The sequence below is a fragment of the Epargyreus clarus genome, unplaced genomic scaffold, assembly GCF_041222505.1.
Source record: "Epargyreus clarus isolate Ecla_fem2 unplaced genomic scaffold, WU_Ecla_fem_2.2 ptg000002l, whole genome shotgun sequence".
NCBI classification, from domain to species: domain Eukaryota; kingdom Metazoa; phylum Arthropoda; class Insecta; order Lepidoptera; family Hesperiidae; genus Epargyreus; species Epargyreus clarus.
This window is the reverse complement of record NW_027332210.1, coordinates 1,002,549-1,022,998: the sequence shown is the minus strand read 5'-3', so window position 1 is coordinate 1,022,998 and position 20,450 is coordinate 1,002,549. Positions and strand designations below refer to the sequence as shown.

The 20,450-nt window shown below is 35.9% G+C and overlaps 1 non-coding gene across 1 annotated transcript; it reads left to right on the top strand.

The window, feature by feature from the left end:
• The first annotated feature begins 11,052 nt into the window (after window positions 1-11,052).
• TRNAT-AGU (transfer RNA threonine (anticodon AGU)) lies at window positions 11,053-11,126 on the top strand. Its single transcript has one exon. It is a non-coding gene; the product is annotated as a tRNA-Thr (tRNA).
• The last annotated feature ends 9,324 nt before the right edge of the window (window positions 11,127-20,450 follow it).

Sequence of the window (20,450 nt, the reverse complement as noted above, 5' to 3'; positions counted from 1 at the left end):
AATGGCGGTGGTGTCAACGGATGTGCCAAGTAGGAAATGCAGTTTCCTACGAAACATTTCGGATTCTGCAAGAAACTTCGGAACGGAACCGGATGGCATGTCCTCTTTGTTTAAGTACAAGACGGAATCATAGTTTTAGGGTTCCGTACGCAAAGGGTAAAAACGGAACCTTATTGCTAAGCCTCCGCTGTCTGTCCGTCTGTCACAGGGCTCTATTGCAGAACCGTAATAGATAGAGACTTGAATTTTTTATAAAGTATGTATAACAGAGACCGCTATAACAACAAATATCTACAAAAAAAATAAAAAATCTTGAAAAAAATCTTGAAATTAAATTAATCTACCCCTGAGTACTAGGTTGGAATGCTTCGGAAAAGTATGTCTCCCTTACCACATCCTTCAAACCAGAACACAGCAGCGCTTAACACTGCTGTAATTAGGCAGGAATAGGCGTGGTCCCTGTAGTTTCGGGACCAGAATAGGGCTACGGTATCTCCTGCCTGTCGTAAGAGGCGACTAAAAGAGGCTTCCGGAGTTGCGGGTGGTGAGAGTGGGAGTTCAAATCGCCCCGACAGCGACCCCGAGAAGGACGGCGGTATGTGAGGTCGCATACCGTTGTGCACACCAGAAGGTGTGGCGAGCGTCACGCTCACCTGGGTGGAGCCCGATGGGGCAACGCGCTAAGAGGACTCCGGTTGCGTTCCTCTGGAGATCCCGGAGTCCTCTACGCAGCGACGAGGACTGCCACCGGGGGGGTGTTAGTGCGGTAAGAATTCCACATAACCCCGTGCCGCTCCCACGGCACAGGATACCTTTTGAAGGATTCCCTCTCGTAAACAAAAAAAAGGAATAACTAATTTAACTAGAGGTATAGTCCGCGTAAAACTGCTAGTCCGCTCTGAATATAGAAATGAATCGCGTCGCAATAGCAAATTGTATGACTACACCTGCTCGCAAAAACTTCAGACTATAGTACCTATTAGATGCACTCTATTTCCATCGTAATTTCTAAATACGAAGTATCACGTACACCTCATAAATCCACATTGACATCAATCTTACGACACAGCAAATTGGATTTGAGATTTATGGCCTCAGTATTGAAGGTCAGCGAAGTGCAAGGTCCAAGGCCAGTGATCTGTCGATATCAAATACCTTGTTTTCTGACCTTAACTCTATCAATCTTGGTTACTTAATTTAGCAAAAATAAGGGTAAGTAAAATTATTTATTAGTATGACTTTGACGCGAATGTGTAAATTTGAAAAATGGCGAGAACTTACCTGCCAAACTTAAACTAAGATTTTCTAAGAAAGATAGTTTATTCATTTGTAATTTCTTCCCGAAAAATGATTATTATAATCTACCTAAATTATACCGTGTGTATTTTTTTCCAAAATGAACTCGTTCAATTCCCGACTAGGAAAATAGATAAACACGTAAGCTCGCAATATCCTAGAAGAAGGAAGTGACTAGGATTTGAACTGCGAACCTCTAACACGAGAGATCTCATTTGAAACCACAAGCCTATCACTGCCTAACTAAATTTATAACATAAAAAGTTTTTTAAAAATTCCTTCACAAAAAATCAGTTTAAAACTATTACTCGTTGAACTTTTTCTTCTTATTACAATGTTCTGAACTTAACTGTCTGAACCGGTTAGGACTTAAGTAATGTAAATTCAGTTATTCCTTAGTCTCGCTCGGTTGAACAATTCGCGCTCACCACTCAAGCCGTCTGCTCTGATTAGCATTGAAGAACACTCATTATAAACGCTATAACTTAACTATTTTCTATCTTACCGCAAGACATTTCCCGTACATATCCCGTAAAATGTAAAGAAACGAATTATAATCAGATACAACCGTGAGATTTGTTTTATAAAGAGTACCAGACGAGCGTACAGTCCACCTGATTGTAAGTGGCTACTGCCGCACATGGACATCTGTAATCAACCAAGATAAGATTAGATTCCTAGCTGAGGTCGGCCACAAATGTGCCGCTACCCCTGACAATTAAGCTGGAATTCCTCGGATAAGTATGTCTCCCTTACCACATCCTTCAAACCAGAACACAGCAGCGCTTGACACTACTCTTAATAGGCTGAAATAGGTGTGGCGGTGGTGCCGACGGAGTTGAACCACAAAGGGTTCTACCACCTTTATTTTTGTAATGTAAGAGTACCAGATGAGCATACCATCAGGTGGATGGTAACTAGCTACTGCCGCACATGGACATCTGTAATCAACCTCAGATAAGATGAGATTCCTACCTGAGGTCGGCCACAAATGCGCCGCCTACTACCTAAATTAAGCTGGAATTCCTCGGATAAGTATGTTTCCCTTTTTTTTTTTTTTTTTTTTTGTTGACGAGGGGGAAACCTTCAAAAGGTACCCTATGCCGTGGGAGCGGCACGGGGTTATGTGGGATTCTTACCGCACTAAAACCCCCCCGGTGGCCGTCCTCGGCGCTGCGTAGAGGACTCACCACCGGTGTTTCCCTTACCACATCCTTAAGACAAGCAACACACCACTTCAAGTTCAAGTCGAAGTTTATAAAATGAAATGTTCAACAGCGTTAAAAAATCTAAGTACTTAATTCTTATAAATAAATAATACTACACATATTAAAACTCAATATAGGTAATAAATGTAAATAATTTGTACATAATATGAAAGATATTAATACCTACTAGGTGCTGCAGCAAAATATCACCACAATTAGACAATTTCGTTTTGAGCATCCACTTTTTGAGGGAGGCATATTTATTTCCCTAATTCATGTGGCAATTTGCGCTACCTCAGCCGAGGTTGCGCGCTAAACTTTGCAGTGTTGCTAACGAATAAATTATTATTTCCCTAAAACAAAATAAAAAATGCCATGTTTTTTTTTATAAAGTTCAGGAAAATGTAACAATAATGCTTATCGTTATGTGAAGGTGCAAATTGTTTTATATAAAAGTAACTATATGTCTATCTACGTCGAAACTATTCATAATTTATTTTTTAATAGCAAAACGCAAAAATTAAAAATTAAATAACAATTACATAAACAACAAGACCAATGGGTGTATTATTGAAAAAGGAAGTAGCCTCTATTTCTTTCTTATTCCATCATCTGGATTATTCATAGACATGTGTAATATTATAATTACATCACGGATGGCCAGTAAATGATTTTTCATAATTATAAACTTCTAAAACTTCCCCAAAACTTGGGTAATTTCCCCTACGCTAGCAACCCTGTTTTCAATTTGACTTTGTAGTTGGAGTGTTTAGAGTATCCCTCTAATTGTTTTCATCCTGCCTTCCCGTGTCCTTGAAGAATTAAGATTAAAAAACTTTCCAGCACCTACTGGAAATTTCCGGCTTTAACTAGAAAATTACTTCCAAACGTTTGACAATTACCCAAATTGAAACTTATTTCGGAATTATTGCCAACTGTAATTAATCTTGAGTTTGGAACGCGTTCACAATTTAAATCGTGTTTGCTTATGGCTAGAACGAACGACCATAGACAAAGTTACTTGAACCAAACATTATTTATGATATTCTCGTAAATACATGTAATACATTCGGAAGAAATTTATTTGTTTCTCAAGTTAATTTTGAACTACTTCGTGCGGTGAATTGAGTTCATAAATATTAACTTTAGAAGGATTTCTTATAAGACTGATAGAAGTCAGTCATTTAATCAATTCCAGACTAATTTACAAATCAAATCCAAGAGCAGTTATCATGATAGATGCGTTGCTTGCCTTGGTTATGAAGTTAGAACGTCTAGTTCGTCTGCCCTATAAGCCACTGTTGTTATAAGGCAGATATAAGTAAGTGCAAATACTAAGTAGAACGAAATAAGCGTAAAATTTTCACACTTAAAATGCTATTATTAGAATTAAAAAAGCAAAGATGTGTACCTGAAAATCGAAACTAGGACCGTTCTACAGCAAGGTAGAGTTTCATATACTAGGCTAGCATAATATAGCCAACAACAACAACCCATTACTGTCCCAGTGCTGGGCACGGGTCTCTCATTATGAGAAGGATTAGGCCATAGTCCACCGCGCTAGCCAAGTGCGTATTGGTAGACTTACACATACCATCAGTGGCGTAGCTACCTAGGGGCTAGGCGGGGCAGTGCCCCGGGGCCCTCAAACTCAGGGGGCCCTCGAACCCTTACCAGAAATCTCGATCGAACGGAACTTTTGGAAATTTCTCCCATTTTCAAAATAAATATGAAATGTTGCAACCCCACTTTAAACATGACAACTCAGTTGAAAGTAATTTAAAAGTTATGCCTAGGGAATTCTCCTAAATTCTTTCTGTACTAGTACTTAGTTTTACCTCAACTAACTCAAGCATGGACTGTTCACCAGTCATGCAAGGAAATAATGAGCAAATATGGAGTGCTAGAATGCGACCTAACGTAAGTAATCCGCCGAGGGGCCCCGGCGTTGTAAAATAGGGCCTCCCCCTCTCTTTCCGTGGGTGCCGTAAGAACCGGCTAAGGGATACGGTGCAGACCACCTATGCACAAATGTGAATACATTGCAGACGTATGTTTTTTTGTGTTTATTTGTTAGTATATTGCGGTTTGGTAGACATATACGAGTATATATATAAATCGGCATGTTAATGCGCAATCGTATCAAATCGGGATGCGCCGACACATGGACCCTTAATTTATTTAAGTAAGTAATGTTATGTGACAAATTAAAGGAAAAGGAAAATTTTGAAGAAAATACGTATTTTTTCATACATTTGCATACTAATCCTTAAGGATTATACATAAATACATATGTCATAACATGGAAGAATTTGTTGGTTAATCAACTAATTCTTCGATGTTATGACATATATGTTTGTAACTTGCGAAAATATAACGGACACATTAGCGTCATAGGATCGTATCCAATCGTGGTCCTATGACGCTTTGATCTGCCTATTTTAAGAACAAATGTCCCTACAGTGAAACATTTTTGATTTATGTGGAAACGTTATACTTTTGCGGAAACTAAAGCTAGGGAAAATTGTAAATAAAATAGTTATTTAGTCAGTTAGGCCCGACCTTTATATGATAAATCCTTGACGATCCTATTTCGTTTTATTAGCCAAACTTACATCCAGTATTAATTGTAATTTATGTTGTTAGTGTTGTTACTGTTTAATATTTTTATTACCTGCCCTGCACTGCACAAAAAAGGGCTTAAATAGCTTAGCATTTATAAAGTATTTGTATATTTCATATTTTTGTTTGATAAAACCTAATCAGTTTCCATAGCAGTGGGGCCCCATTTTTTTATTTGCCCCAGGGCCCTTGGTTACCTAGCTACGCCACTGCATACCATTGAGATTTTTTTTTATAAATCTCTCAGGTATGCAGGTTTCCTCACGATGTTTTCCTTCATCGTTTAGTAAGTAATAATTTATTTCTAATACGCACATAACTTTTAAAAATCAGACGTGCCTGGGATTTGAACCTCGGACCCCTTGATCGAGAGGCCGAGTTTCTTAACCACTAGGCTATCACTTTTAATATAGCCATATTGTAGTATAATATAGCCATACTGTATTTCACATTAAAACGGTTATAATTCTCTCAAACTACATTAAACAAAGCAAGTCTCGTCTCATTACCGCCATTAAGAATGGTAATGATTCTTGCGCCTTACACGCCAACTTCTCGAGGATTTAAATCTATTTAGTAATATAAGGTAGGGGAAAAGGACTTATTAAAGAGTTTGTAGAATTTGGCACTTTCATTATATAAGCGAGCATTCCACCTGATGGTAAGTGGCTACAGCTGGTCATGGATATCTGTAATCAAGCCGAGATAAGATCCGATTTATACCTCAAGTTATCCCTGAGGACTAAGCTAGAACGCCACAGAAAAGTATGTCTCCCGTACCATACCCTTCATACCAGAATACAGCAGCGCTTAACACTGCTGTTATTGGGCAGAAATAGATTTAGCGGTGGTGCCACTGGAATCGGACAACAAAGCGTTCTAAACCCATTAAATAATATGTTTCCCTCACAAATCAGAACAGCAGCGCTTAAAACTGGTGTTAAAAGACAGAAATAAATAGCGATGGTGCCACAAAACAGAGTCAAACCACAGAGGTGTCGGTTAGAAGCCTTAAGCCTGCGGAGGGAAATAGGTTCCCTCTGTGTGTTCTACCGGCTTTAGAATGGTGTGTGTTCTGAGGAACTGTTCGATCTGGTGCCTACATCACCCTGCCTTCATCAGCTTGACCCGTGGCGGTCCTCCATGGTCATTTTTACCGCGTACGTGCAAAAGTGGAATGAACTTCCTCCTGAGGTATTCCCTCAGGACTAAGACATGGGGCTCTTCAAGAGGGGTGTAAAAAGAACTCTCCTTCAAAGCCGGCAATTCATTGGCGACTCCTCTGGTGTTGCAAATGTTCATAGGCGACGGTGACTGCTTTCCATCAGGTAGCCCGTCTGCCTTATCGTTAGGTTAAATATAAAAAAAAAACGCAGAGGGATTTTTACCTTTACCTCTGCTACTTTTAATTTTAAAAGAGCCAAAGTTCCTGCATAAATATAAAAAAAGCTCACAGTAAAGCTGCCGTCAAAGTTCACAGATATAAATATCTCATTACCATAAGCCATTAACAGTCGTCTGAAACAGTTGCCTCCGAGTTGCAAGTTGCAAGTTTAAAACAATTAAACAATGTCGTTGAGGGGAATAAAATTAATTGTTCTTGTGCGAGTTGTGTTGTGGGACTTTTTTACGAAGGTATAGGTACATTGATGTTGTTATTAAATTGTTAAACAATAGCAGCAGTATCAAACAAGAGAATAATAAAACATAATCTTATATATAAAATTTTCGTGTCACAATGTTAGTTACCGTAATCCTCCGAAACGGTTTTACCGATTTTCACCAAATTTTATATGCATATTCATTAGGTCTGAGAATCGGCTACTATCTATCTTACCCCTAAGTGATAAGGGTTGTTAACCCTTATTTTTTTTTATTTATATGGCAACACAACGTCAGCTATAGTTATTATAAGAATAAGATTCAATACAAACATTTATATTAATTATGTTTATTAATTTGTTAGTTTCAGCATCTGGTTTTATTAATTCGTTTTTAATATATATTTAGTAGTTAGTTATGTTAATTAGTTACTATACGCATTTTTTTAATTAATAGCCATATTATTGCAAAAACAAAATAGGTACTTAAAAATTTAGCCATACCGCTGACACATATTTCACGATTAGAGAAGTGTAAAATAAATCATCTAAAATGTATTTATATACCAAATCTTAACACTAAAAGATAATCTTTACGTGGGCTACATTTATTCTATAAATAAATAAATATACGCTTTCTACACTTATAGCCCCACACTAGGATTCCCTGTATCGTGGGTGCTATGGACACACACAGAGACAAATACACAAACACCCAGACCCAGAAACAAAAGTCTAAATTCATCATTTAGAAATCTGTCTGGCCGGGGATCGAACCCGGAACCCTCTGCGCGTCAGACCGGCATGGTGACCGCTCCGCCACGCGGGTCGTCTATTCTATCTTATCGTATTACGAAATAATCCGAAGATGTTAACTAAGTGTATAAAATAGATATTTTGCTATACCCAGTACTAAATAAGTGCCTGAGTAATTGAAGGGTAACATATATAATTACAATATTTGCAGTTTAAATTTTATTAGGCGTTTTATTATCATGTAATATGTAGAATTAATATATTACTAGCTGACCCAGCAAACGTTGTGTTACCATATAAATAAAAAGGGGTGAAAAATAGATAGTAGCCGATTCTCAGACCTACTGAATATGTATATAAAATTTGGTGAAAATCGGTAAAGCCGTTTCGGAGGAGTACGGTAAATAACATTGTGACACGAGAATTTTATATATAAGATTATAGAAATTTTAAACATTATGTAGGAAGGGCTACATTACTTATTTATTCATTTTATTAATTGATAAATGAATAACATCATCAACTGAAGCAATTCTTGCGTTTATTCCTAACTAGACTTACATATTAGACGACCATCTGAGTTCTATAGTGGTAACTTCTTCAGGTAAAACCCCTGTTCAATACGGATTGGATACAGATGTCCATAGACAGCAGTCACCACTTATCATCAAGTATTATAGTTTAAAAACTAAAAACAACGCTAAAATCGCACACGGACAATCCTTAATCCTTATTCCTGGCGATCCTGATGAGGTTAATGGGTGACTGAGTGTTCAAAATTTTAAATTAATAAAAGTGGGTAAAAATCGAGATCAAAGATTGCGTTACATACATACAGGGAGGTTACTACCATCTCTTAAAACAATATTATTTTAATCATACATTGAAATTTCGTACAACGACCTCGTTAAAGTAAGATTGTTTTTATAACATTACAATAAGCAGTTTCGTATTATGTCGGTCGAAATTTTTAATCCTTTTTTGAAGGAAATTTAACTTTTTAAGCTTTTTTAAAATATGACAATTTCCGTTTGTTTTATACAATGGATAAGTGAAAAATGAATAAGGGTTTAAGTTTGTTCAACTGCGTATGACGGAATATTTTACTGTTTTCAGGAGGTCGTGGTACGAAACAAAATAATGTTGATGCAATATTGAAATAAAAGTGTCCTGAACTATGATGGTTTTTAAAAGATGATGGTAGGCCCCCAGGTCAAGCCAATAAAATCGTAGTAAAAATAGCAACAAAAACCTATAATAATTTTTCTTCTCCGTAATTTAGAGGGAAATATAATTCCTAAATGTGCCTTTCTGAAAGGGCTGTACCTACTCGCATACCGTCACTCATTAGCATGGTAATTTCCCTCGCAGAAGTTACACTTACGAGTTCTTGCTACTTTGAAACAATTAGGCGGAGAGGAATGTGAAAATTTGGAGGCAAAAACATTTGTAATTATATTTTCAGCGTTTCCAGAAAAATAATGGATGAAATACTTAGGATTGAGACTGAGGAAGATTACATATCTATTATAATTGATTAACACTAGTTCATAATTGTAGGGAAATGCCTATTTTCTGAAAAAGGTATCCTATGTATTTTTTGTTGTAATATTGAAGTAGTCACTTCAGCTCTTGGGCATGTTGAAGGTGGTAGAACCCTTTGTGGTTCAACGCCGGCGGCACCACCGCCACACCAATTTCTGCCTCATAACAGCAGTGTTAAGCGCTGCAGTATTCTGGTGTAAAGGGTGTGGTAAGGGAGATATACTTTTCCGAGACGTTCCAGCTTAATCCTCAGAGATAGCGGAGTATCTGCGGCCGACCTCAGGTAGGAATGTCTTATCCTATCTGGGGTTGATTACAGATGTCCATGGGCGGCAGTAGTTACTAAACCATCAGGTGAATAGAATGCTCGTCTGCTACTCCTACAAACAACATATAAACAAGTTCTACTTGAAAGAGTCCAGAGAAGTATTAGTACTTCTAGTATTTCTACTACTTAGGTAAGCACATGTAATTGAACGAGAATGCATTGCACCTGACGGTAAGTGATTATTTCCACCCACGGATATCTGTAAACCGAAATAACCTGTACCCTTACCATGAGTTTTCAAAACATCCCACAATTTTACGTTACGTTTACTCAATCCATTATTCTGTTCCGTTTGCTTCAGTAGACTGAGTAAACGTAACAATAAGTAAGTGTTCAAGTCTTTTTGTCTTCCTCACGTGTTCGCAAAAAAGAGAGACAAAACATAAAGCGCCATTTTGTCAATATAGACATTTAAAGTAACGTTACTGACACTATAGTTGTGATACAATCCGGTAGGGGCGCTGATTGGAAATTGTATGGACAATACGTAAACAAATACCAAAACAGTCATATTTGTCAAAACGTAAAAACTCCTGGTAAGGGTACAGATGCGTTGTCACTCCTTAGGGCTAAGACAATCGCCTCATATCAGCTGGCATCCACACCAGTGGCGGACTAAGGTCGGAAAATGGAATTGAGGCTAGGAGTCTAAAAAATTAATTTCATTTTACAAAATTACAAATGTCTCATACTGACTAATACTTCGCCGACAAATACCTTTTTTTTTAATTTTTTATGATTTTGATTTTGTGTTTGGGAGCCCCCCAGGACTAAAGCTCCCCAGGACCAGGGGCCCGGAGCGGACCACCCTTTCCGCCCCTCCTTCAGTCCGTTAGAGATCCCCCGTTAGAGATCCCTTCGATAACGGGGTAATGGTGGTACCTTCCGGATCGAATAATATTGGCTCTATCACCTTTCAAAACCTTGCACATTATAGATACTAAACCTGAATGCAGATAATCCAACCGGCTACACCATAATAACGACATAATTCGTTAAATAATTCATTTTTAGACGACTTACTATTTTCTAATATTTTCGAAAAATTATTGGTTCGAAACTTGTACCCTGTAATTTTATTTATTTATTTATTTATTAAATCTCCAACGATTATTACATTTACATGTGCCACCTTAATTTAAAAACTAGGAATATAATTAGCAATATATGCGTAATGCGTATAAACTTAAAGGTGAGTATCAAAGACTCCTTGTAAGCATACATCACAAAAAAGTAAAATAATTTCAACCAACAGACGTAAAAACGTAACTCTTTTACATTTGCTAGAAACTTTTACGTAACACGTGTTTCTTTCACAAATTACTCTCTATAAATAACACCTCGGAAGCTGTGATGAGCTATTGATATTAAAAGTTTTGAAAAAAAAATTACGTCCTTTATTATATAAAATTATTTCGATTTTTTACCTTAATACAAAAAGTTAAAAGTAAATAAGGCCACAACCTATTTACTGAATCTGAATATAATCATATTATTAAATCGAAGATATCATAGATTACCAATTTTATTCTTTAATCAACGTCGCAAAAACTAGCATCAATTTGACAATGTTAAATTAACAAACGGGTTAGGTGAACAACATATTAAACAACCTATAAGAAACCGGACACTTTGTATAATGACGTCATGTTACTACGAGTATAATGTAGTCAATATTTTCATCGCGTTTCAATGTGGCGCCGTGGCTTAGTTGGTTAAAGCGCCTGTCTAGTAAACAGGAGATCGGGGGTTCGAATCCCCCCGGGGCCTTCATTGGGACAAATGAGATTTTTTTTTTGCTAAAAAAATATATTGTTTCTTATGACTTTTAACATTTAAATAGTCACCTAACTTTTTTGCAACTTTTTTTTTATAATAAAAATATTTAATAACATCTGATTATTATACTAAAAATAAAATTCTATAATTTCGGTATGTTTTTAGCATAATAAGGATAGCACAAAAATTTCAACGACTTTTTTTTATAATTGACATATTTTTGATTGAATAAATTACAACATAACAATGAAAATCCTTAAATTCTTACTTTCAATATCTCACATATAGGTACGTTGTACTATTTTACTATTTTCTTTTTTAACAACATTATAACAGCGTAAACCAAAAAAATAAAAAAACATTTCAATATTTTGACAAACAAGTGCCGTGTCGGCGCTAGTGTATGAAGCCACAAACGGCTTATTAGTAAGTTCTTTTTTTGAATTATTGACAAACAAAAACATTTTTAGAGAAAATTTACGAATAAATAACTAATACTGCGTAATTTACATAATAAATAAATAATTATTTCAAATATTTTAGGGACATTTTAGCACGGAGATGTGGCAAAACTTTTTTACGCAACTATTTCAATTCTCAAAACTGGGTACATTTTCTTGTTAGGAGTGAGTAATCTTTACTAATCTGTGTGTGTGTGGTAAGTAAACGCTTCTCGCGGCACGCCCTTCAATAGGTAGTGCATTAATTGTGATATTATGTATTAGACATGGATTAGTAAAGATTACTCACACTTAACAAGAACATGTAACCAGTTTTGACAATTGAAATTGTTACTGTCATGTATTTTCGTGTTTGAAAAATATTAAAAAAATGCAGTTTTAGATCATTTACGAATGAAACGATATTTCTCCGTACTTTTTCTTCGATTTCGTGTTTTTGCACCACTAAACTGCGCATGTCGGCATTGTTCCGCGTAAATTACGTCATGACAGTCATTAAATGTGACACATTTGTCAGCCGTTTAAGCCATTCAATGGCTTCCTTCAATTACTAGGCGGTGAGATATCTATACATATCTATGGTATTAAATATCGATACTATGTATAGAATTGTAATAAATATTACATATGAATGTATCAGAGGCGGAATAAGGTCGACTGGACCCGGGTCGGAATGTTGAATGGGACCCAACTGTAAAAATTGGATTAGATTTTACAAAATTAGAATGTGTCATAGAGTTATTTTCCGCAAAATGTATGACTCCGGTGACCTTTTGTACACATTTCACAGATTGTATGATTCTGACGTCTTTTTTTAGCAACTGTTTTTAGGGACCTCACGTATCGGGAGCTCAGAGCGAACCACACCTTCGGACCGCCGCCCCAAAACAATAATATTGGGTATCCCAAATTAGTTCATTATGATTGGATCTATCATAATTAATGAAAAGGAATTTTAACACAATTATTTTTTAAGCTGAAGAGGAGTTAAACTTCCGAGTTAAAATAATCCGTGTCAAAATAGTTAGAAGTCAAAAAAGTTTTGAACAAATCAATGAGCGTTGTCAAATTTTATTATATAGGTAATCGAAAGTCTTCTTTTAACCATTTTTCCAAAGGGATTATCCCTGGCTTACTTGCAAAGTTGTTACGCCTATAATTATCGGTTCCAAAGATGGGCATAGTTAGGTAGGTTGCATTACCTATATTCGATTATTATGCCTTTTCAGGGTTCCGTAACCAAAGCATAAAAACGGAACCCTATTACTAAGACTTCGCTGTCACAGGGCTCTATATCCGGAACCGTAATGTATAGACACTTGATTTTTTACAGAGGATGCATAATGGTAGCCGCTGTAACAAAAAATAGTAAAAGTAAAATAAAGTTGAATATTAAAGGAGGGCTCCATACAACAAACCGGTATTTTTCGATCTAACTCGTAAATCGTACTAGGAAGACAGTTGGAATATTTACAATCCGTTTAATAATAGCAGTTATAGTATTAACTGCTATTATAATAAATATATAACAACCATATTTTAATATGATTATTATATATAAATTTACTGCACATACGGCAGTTCTCATATTAAATAAGTATAAAATGAAATGATTATTTAATTATTCTATAACTAATTCATAAATCAATACTCAATGTTGTGTTTGTTTGGAAGATAAATTAATGTTAAAATAATGTAAAACACCTGTATCTTAAAATATGAAAACAAATGCACGTGCGCCGGTCCCTATAAAAACGGCCACACTGGCGCACTGGCAACATCATGGCATTACTATATTATTTTACTCTTTGGCATTACTGCTCGAGCCGTGGAACATTGCGGACCTATTTGGCACGTCTTTACGCTGCCCGAAGAATATACGAAGGTCAACAATTTGTAGTTTTCTTTCGAAGGTTTGAACATGATTCATCAGCAATATAACAATAATTACACAATTATGGTATAATTACCCCTGAGGATTAAGAAGGAAATACTCGTATAAGATTACTTTACTTATATAGGTATATGCAATGACATTTTACGTCTTTATTAGTAGTATATCGATGGGTATATGTCACTTACTCAGGTGAAATACATGCGCACTTACTTCTATACTATAAAAATTACAGATAAAGTACTCCTTCATTACTCAGCAGTCGGCATATTGAGCAATTTTTTAATTACCCATAGTCGGCCGAATAACTCGTTTCAAGTGCAGAATTGCAGTTATTCACAGATTGATTGCAATTTCTACAGAGGTACCTAACAATTTTACCCAATTTCCAAAATGAGGAGGTTTTTATTCACTCTGTATTTCTTGAGAAAATGTGCTAAGTAATGGCATAGATTTGTAAAGATACTTCGCCGCCTTGAAATTGAATGAAGCCACAAAAGGCTTATTAGTAAGTTCTTTTTTTGAATTCTTGACAAATAAAAACATTTTTAGAGAAATTTTACGAATAAATAACTAATACTGCGTAATTTACATAATAAATAAATAATTATTTCAAATATTTTAGGGACATTTTAGCACGGAGACATGGCAAAACTTTTTTACGCAACTATTTCAATTCTCAAAACTGGGTACATTTTCTTGTTAGGAGTGAGTAATCTTTACTAATCTATGAGTGATGGTGATATATTATTAACCACTTTTAAGGATCTTTTCTTGTCGCGCGTAAACCTAGAATGTTTTTTGAACAAAATAAATCATATATATTTTGTATTACATTCAATAGTACTTACCTGTATCATTTTATATAAAATTTTGAGTAACTTTAAAGAGTAAAATATTTGTGAACTGTCGAATACACGTATTGGCTGAAACAAAGAAATAGCTCTCTATACTCTTAGAATAGTGTGGCCATATTGCCGAATTTTACAGGACAGTCTCGAAAATATAGTGTCATATTATTTCTTAATTCACTATCATATTTTTAAAGTAAATCCATTTTTAACAGAGGATATTTTGTGAACCTGTTTTTCATACTTTTATCTAATTTCGGAGACTGTATAGTTACTTACTTGAGTATGTTTCTTCTTATATGATACGTAATTAAATGTTATAATGGTAGAAAGAATATAATATGTCTAAGGTACCTAATATTAATAGAATTGGCGATGGCCATCCCCTTATATTTTTACAACCAAAACCAAAATAAATAATATCCCAAATCGTTTATCACAAATCTGTGTCACCCTTTATATTCACTACTTTGTAATGCATAGCATCCCAAATGCAAAATAAATAATATCCCAAATTATTTTTAAAAACTTGGTCACCCTACCTCAGAAAGCACTCGGGACCTCATGTTCTAAACATTTCAACCCCTTGTATCAAGGGTGACTTGACCTACAACGGTTCCACAGTTAGAGGACATACGTTCACATTGTGGGTTTTAATTAAACGCACTCATGCATTATTATTGTGTGTGCATGTGTGTGTTTAAGTTATCTAATACGCGTGATATGGCGTAGTGAGGCTAGAAAAATGTAGTGGACACACACCTTTAAGGGCTTATAATATCCTTAATATTTAATTGGATGGGTTTGAAGGTGGTAGAACCCTGTGGTTCGACTCCGGCGGCACCACCGCCACACCTACTTCTACCTAATAATAACAGCAGTGTTCCGGTTTGAAGGGTGTGGTAAGGGAGACAGACTTTTCCGAGGCGTTCCAGCTTAGTCCTCAGTGGTAGCGGCGCATCTGTGGCAGACCTCAGGTAGGAATATCTAATCCTATCTGGGGTTGATTACAGATGTCCATAGGCGGCAGCAGCCACTTACCATCAGGTGGACTGTATGCTCGTCTGCTACTCCTATATTATAAAAAAACCATAAATAGATGTTAAGGCGAACTTTGAACGATTCTATCACCTTTAAAAAATGTAATAGCTGATTAAATGTAGATGCTATGATGTGTGTCCATAGTAAGTTATACAACAAAGAAACTCCTAGTGTGACTCTACGATTGTAGATAAAATGTAGTTTCATATCTTAATACATTCTCCTAGCGCAGTGTTTGGTAAACTTAACATTACATTACTGTAACGCAGCACGTGGAAGTGTAATGTAATGTAAGCCACTGCATGCCACTTTGTGATTCCCGTATCGCTACGTGGCTCAAATTTCATCGGAAAATACGCTTGTGGGTATCGCAAGCTATGATATGTAAAAGATCATGATATGGTTTATAGGGTGACTACAGCATTATTAGTTTTCTTCTTTTTTTTATAATATAGGAGTAGCAGACGAGCATACAGTCCACCTGATGGTAAGTGGCTACTGCCGCCCATGGACTGCAATCAACCCCAGATAGGATTAAATATTCCCACCTGAGGTCGGCCACAGATGCGCCGCCACCCCTGAAGAATAAGCTGGAACGCCTTAAAAAAGTCTGTCTCCCTTACCACACCCTTCAAACCGGAACACAGCAGCGTCTAAAACACTGTTATTAGGTAGAAATAGGTGTGGCGGTGGTGTCGCCGGAGTCGAACCACAAAGGGTTCTACCTACCACCTTCAAAGGGTTCTTCTTCTTTAAACAATTTAATAAAATATATTCTCATGTTAAAAGTTAGTTCTTAAGAATGCCAACACATCTTTAATCGATTACTATTGAGCTACTGTGGCCTATTATTTTATTAATAGGTATTCAAATAATTTCAAGAATTAGCTTTGTTAGGGGTGCGGGGAGCTTCCAAAACAGAGGCGGATAGAGATAAGACCGGCAGATAAAGACCTGCAAAGTTAATTAACTTAACATATGTGGGATTTTTACCGCACTAAAACCCCCTCGGTGGCCGTCCTCAGCGCTTGGTGGAGAACTCCGGGATCTCCAATGGAATACAACCGGAGTCCTCCGAGCGCGATGCCCCGGTCGGGCTCTGCCCTGGGGTTTACGAATGCATGCGAACACACAAGCCGCCGTTCTTCCCGGGGTTGCTCGCCGTTCGAGCTTCCACTCATGCCGCCGGCAACCCTGGAAGCCCCCTTTTAGTCACCTCTTACGACAGGCAGGGGATACCGTAGCCCTATTCTAGTCCCGGAACTACAGGGACAACAAACTATGTACCTATCACCTTCATTCTGATAAGAATAAGGTAGATAGTTCATAGCTTAAACTACAGCGCAATCTTACCCAAAGCCGTTGCAACTACGTCACTCAGAGTACCTCAACTATGTAGAATGCCTGAGGATACGTCTGTGTGTGATTAGATACTATGCACGTGTGCAACGGAAATTAGGTTGTATAGTTCAAGGCCTTCAACCAATTCTGTTTGTATTTGCCGTATTTTCTACGTTCATTGTCTAGGTTTATGTCAGCTTACACTGCCATTTCAAATCCGCATGGGTACTATTTCTAATCTTCATGGTTTAGTATTGATTTAAGTATATAAGTAGGTGTGTGGTGCGACTCCCGCGGCACTACCGCCACACCTATTTCTGCTTATTAACAGCAGTGTTAAGCGCTGCTGTCTTCTGGTTTGAAGGGTGTGGTAAGGGAGACATACTTTTTCGAGGCGTTCCAGCTTAGTCCCTTAACACAAACGGAGCCTTACTGATCGACTATAAGTTCTATCTCCAAAAGACAAAAAATCTGGAAACTAATGAAAATGACTTATACCTATGTGACCAAAGCTTAATCCGCATTTGATCACCTTTTTTGCAGATAGGTATTCCTACATGCTTATTCTAAAGCTTTCTATGATCTCATAAACTTGCATTTATTATTTAAAAATAACAGACTGAAGCTACATTACACACATAATTCCTATTCTGTTCTTCAATAAATCAAAGTGACAATCCGATATCCATCTGCAAACCTGACACGGGTCTCAGCGCATTCGCCCCAAGTGTAACATATTAGCAATAAATTAAAGATGGTCTCAGATTGCGAGTTTTTCTTCCGGCAAAGAACTTAGTCGCGAAGTTTTTGTCACGACACTTGTGCTAAAGTTGGGAGAACGGATCTTAAACTAAGCCGGCATTAAATCTTACTTGAGTTAGTTTACAATCATTCTTTAGATTTAAAACTATGCTGAATTTCAGCGTTATCTGAATTGAAGTATTTTTATCGAAAAAAGCACTTAAAACGTAAATACTATTTGTTTTGTGCAAAAGAACTTGTAATCTTGGTTTTACATTTAAATGTAAAATTGACTAATAGATTACGTAAGCGCCTAATGTTAAGGGTAAGGGTAAGAGGTTAGGGGGTCATGATCGCCCTAATTTATATTAACAATCATTTTTATTTATTATTTCGTTAAAACGCTGTGAATTCAGAGATATTTACATATGAGGCGACCAGCCTTACTTTTTTTAAATATATAGGAGTAGCAGACGATCATGCAATCCACCCCAGATAGGATTAGATATTCCTATCTGAGCTCGGCCACAGATGCGCCGCTACCCCTGAGGACTAAGCTGGAACGCCTCGGAAAAGTATGTCTCCCTTACCACACCCTTCAAAACGGAACACAGCAGCGCCTAACACTGCTGTTATTAGGCAGAAATATGTGTGGCGGTGGTGCCGCCGGAATCGAATCACAAAGGGTTTTACATCAGGGAGACTTCTTGCTCATTTACTTCAATCGTATAAAAAAACAGTTCAGATATAAATCTACATAAACCACAGCTTATATTCATCTACTCAGTAAACACGCTATAAACGCAGCGATGCCTGTTACAGCCTCCCATAATTAGATGAATCTAGCGACAACGAATATGTTAAAATCCCTTAAATAGGTTAGCTTTTGGCTATAGTGCGTGCCCAAGAATGAGACATACATACGCCCTAAAAACATTACTCTCCGCAGTCAATAAATAGATCAAATAACCTTTCCTTTCAAGTCAGTTAAAAATTATATTTTCAAAACAGCACGAATAAAAATATTTCAGTAATTTTTTACCAGTATTTTTTTTTTATAATTTTAATTTAATAATTATAGTTTAAAAACTAAAAACCACGCTAAAATTGCACAAGGAAAATCGTTAATCCTGATTGCAGGCGATCCTAATGAGGAGAATAGGGTAACATAATTAAAATCGTATATTGTCATCGGTTCTTGAGTTCAAAGATTCCGTTACATACATACATACAGGTCAAGTTAATAAAAGCGTGGTAACTTGTTACATTGATGTATTTACTTACTAATTTCTAGAAAATAATCGATACCTAAAGGATTCTTATTTTATACAATAAAACAACTTCCCAAATAGTACATATATTTTATTGTTACAACATAAAACAGTATTCGAAAACAATTACCAACATACATCCAAAACCCAAAAAACTTGTAGAATACATATGAAATACTTTTCCGAAATGCAAGAGGAATGGTTAAGCTTAAATACGAATCAAATTAACAACATATATAATAATTATTATTAATAAATCTGTATGTATGACTATGTATATCACACAAGACAAGGCATATAACTGTGATGATAAAATAATGATTACAAAAAACTTATTACTTAAGGTCTGTTCTTAGGAAAATGTCGAGTACGATTGTAATAAGAATCTATATAAAGATATATTCCTTAATCAAAATGTAAGTTGCAATGAAGATAGATATTAAAAGATACAATTAACTTTTATTATGAATACAACCTGTATTTAATATTTAATAGTTTTTGAAATATAAAACTATTAACGGGGATCAAAGATGAAGTAACAAAATTAGACCCCTAAAAATTGTGTGATTATTATGGTTTAAAAATAAAAAATACACATAAATCCGTACTATAAAATCAAATTAATACCGAAATAAAATGTGTAACAAATAAATGAAATTAATAAACTTTATTTATCTTTGTAATATTTTTTTATTTTGTACCTCATGACACAAAACACAATGACAAACCGTTTTCTTAGTAGATAAATGCGTTTTTTCTCTTTCATTTATTAGTGAATTACCAAAAAATAATATGGAGTCTACCCAGTTACTTCGTCTTTGACACTAACTGACCAATGTTGTAAATTTAACCCGTATTTTTAACAAAACTACAATAAACGTGCAGTCTAGAGAAGGACACTTGTTCTTAATCATTTATTTATATTATAACTATACGATTGAATCGTTCATAAATATATTATGAAATTACTTTGGTTATTATATAATTTAGAAAATGCACATTTAACAATTTTAAGGGTCTAGTACACAATTTGGAATTTTTAATTTGTGTTAAAACTTCAGTCAACTGATTTTAAGTAGTCAATGCAAACTATGCGCTTCTGTAAATGAAAATAACTAAGTTAGAATGCTTTATGTCCCGAATTGACGTTAAGTTTAGTAACTTACCTAACCTAGGTAAACCTAGATTTATCTATATGACAGGATAAAAGTTGTATTCGACGTCAGTCAATGTTATTGTACTTTATAGGACTAAGCTGGAATGCCTCATGTAATAACATCTTCTTCATCAGCATATCCTTTAGACTAAAATATAGCAGTGCAGTCACACCTAGTGTATATAGAAAGACAAATCGACCTACTGATCATGGGATGCTTTGCCTGAAGACTAAGTTGGAATGCCTTTTATAGTACTAAATGCACTGCTATTTTATTGTTAAAGGAGTGTTATTCCTATAGTGGGTTATTATGGGACAGCATGGGCCATAATGGACCACGATTGGGCATAATTCCCTAGATATTGGACTTAATACCCTGTGCTGGTAAATTTTATAGTTAAAGAGGTGATATCCTTACACTGGGCCATAATGGACCAAGATGGCCCACAATTCTCAAATATAATGGAATTAGCAAACAAATCCTATAATCCTTATATTGTGTATTAGACCCTATAATAATTATAATACTGACAATTTAGTTTTAAATATTCAAAAATTT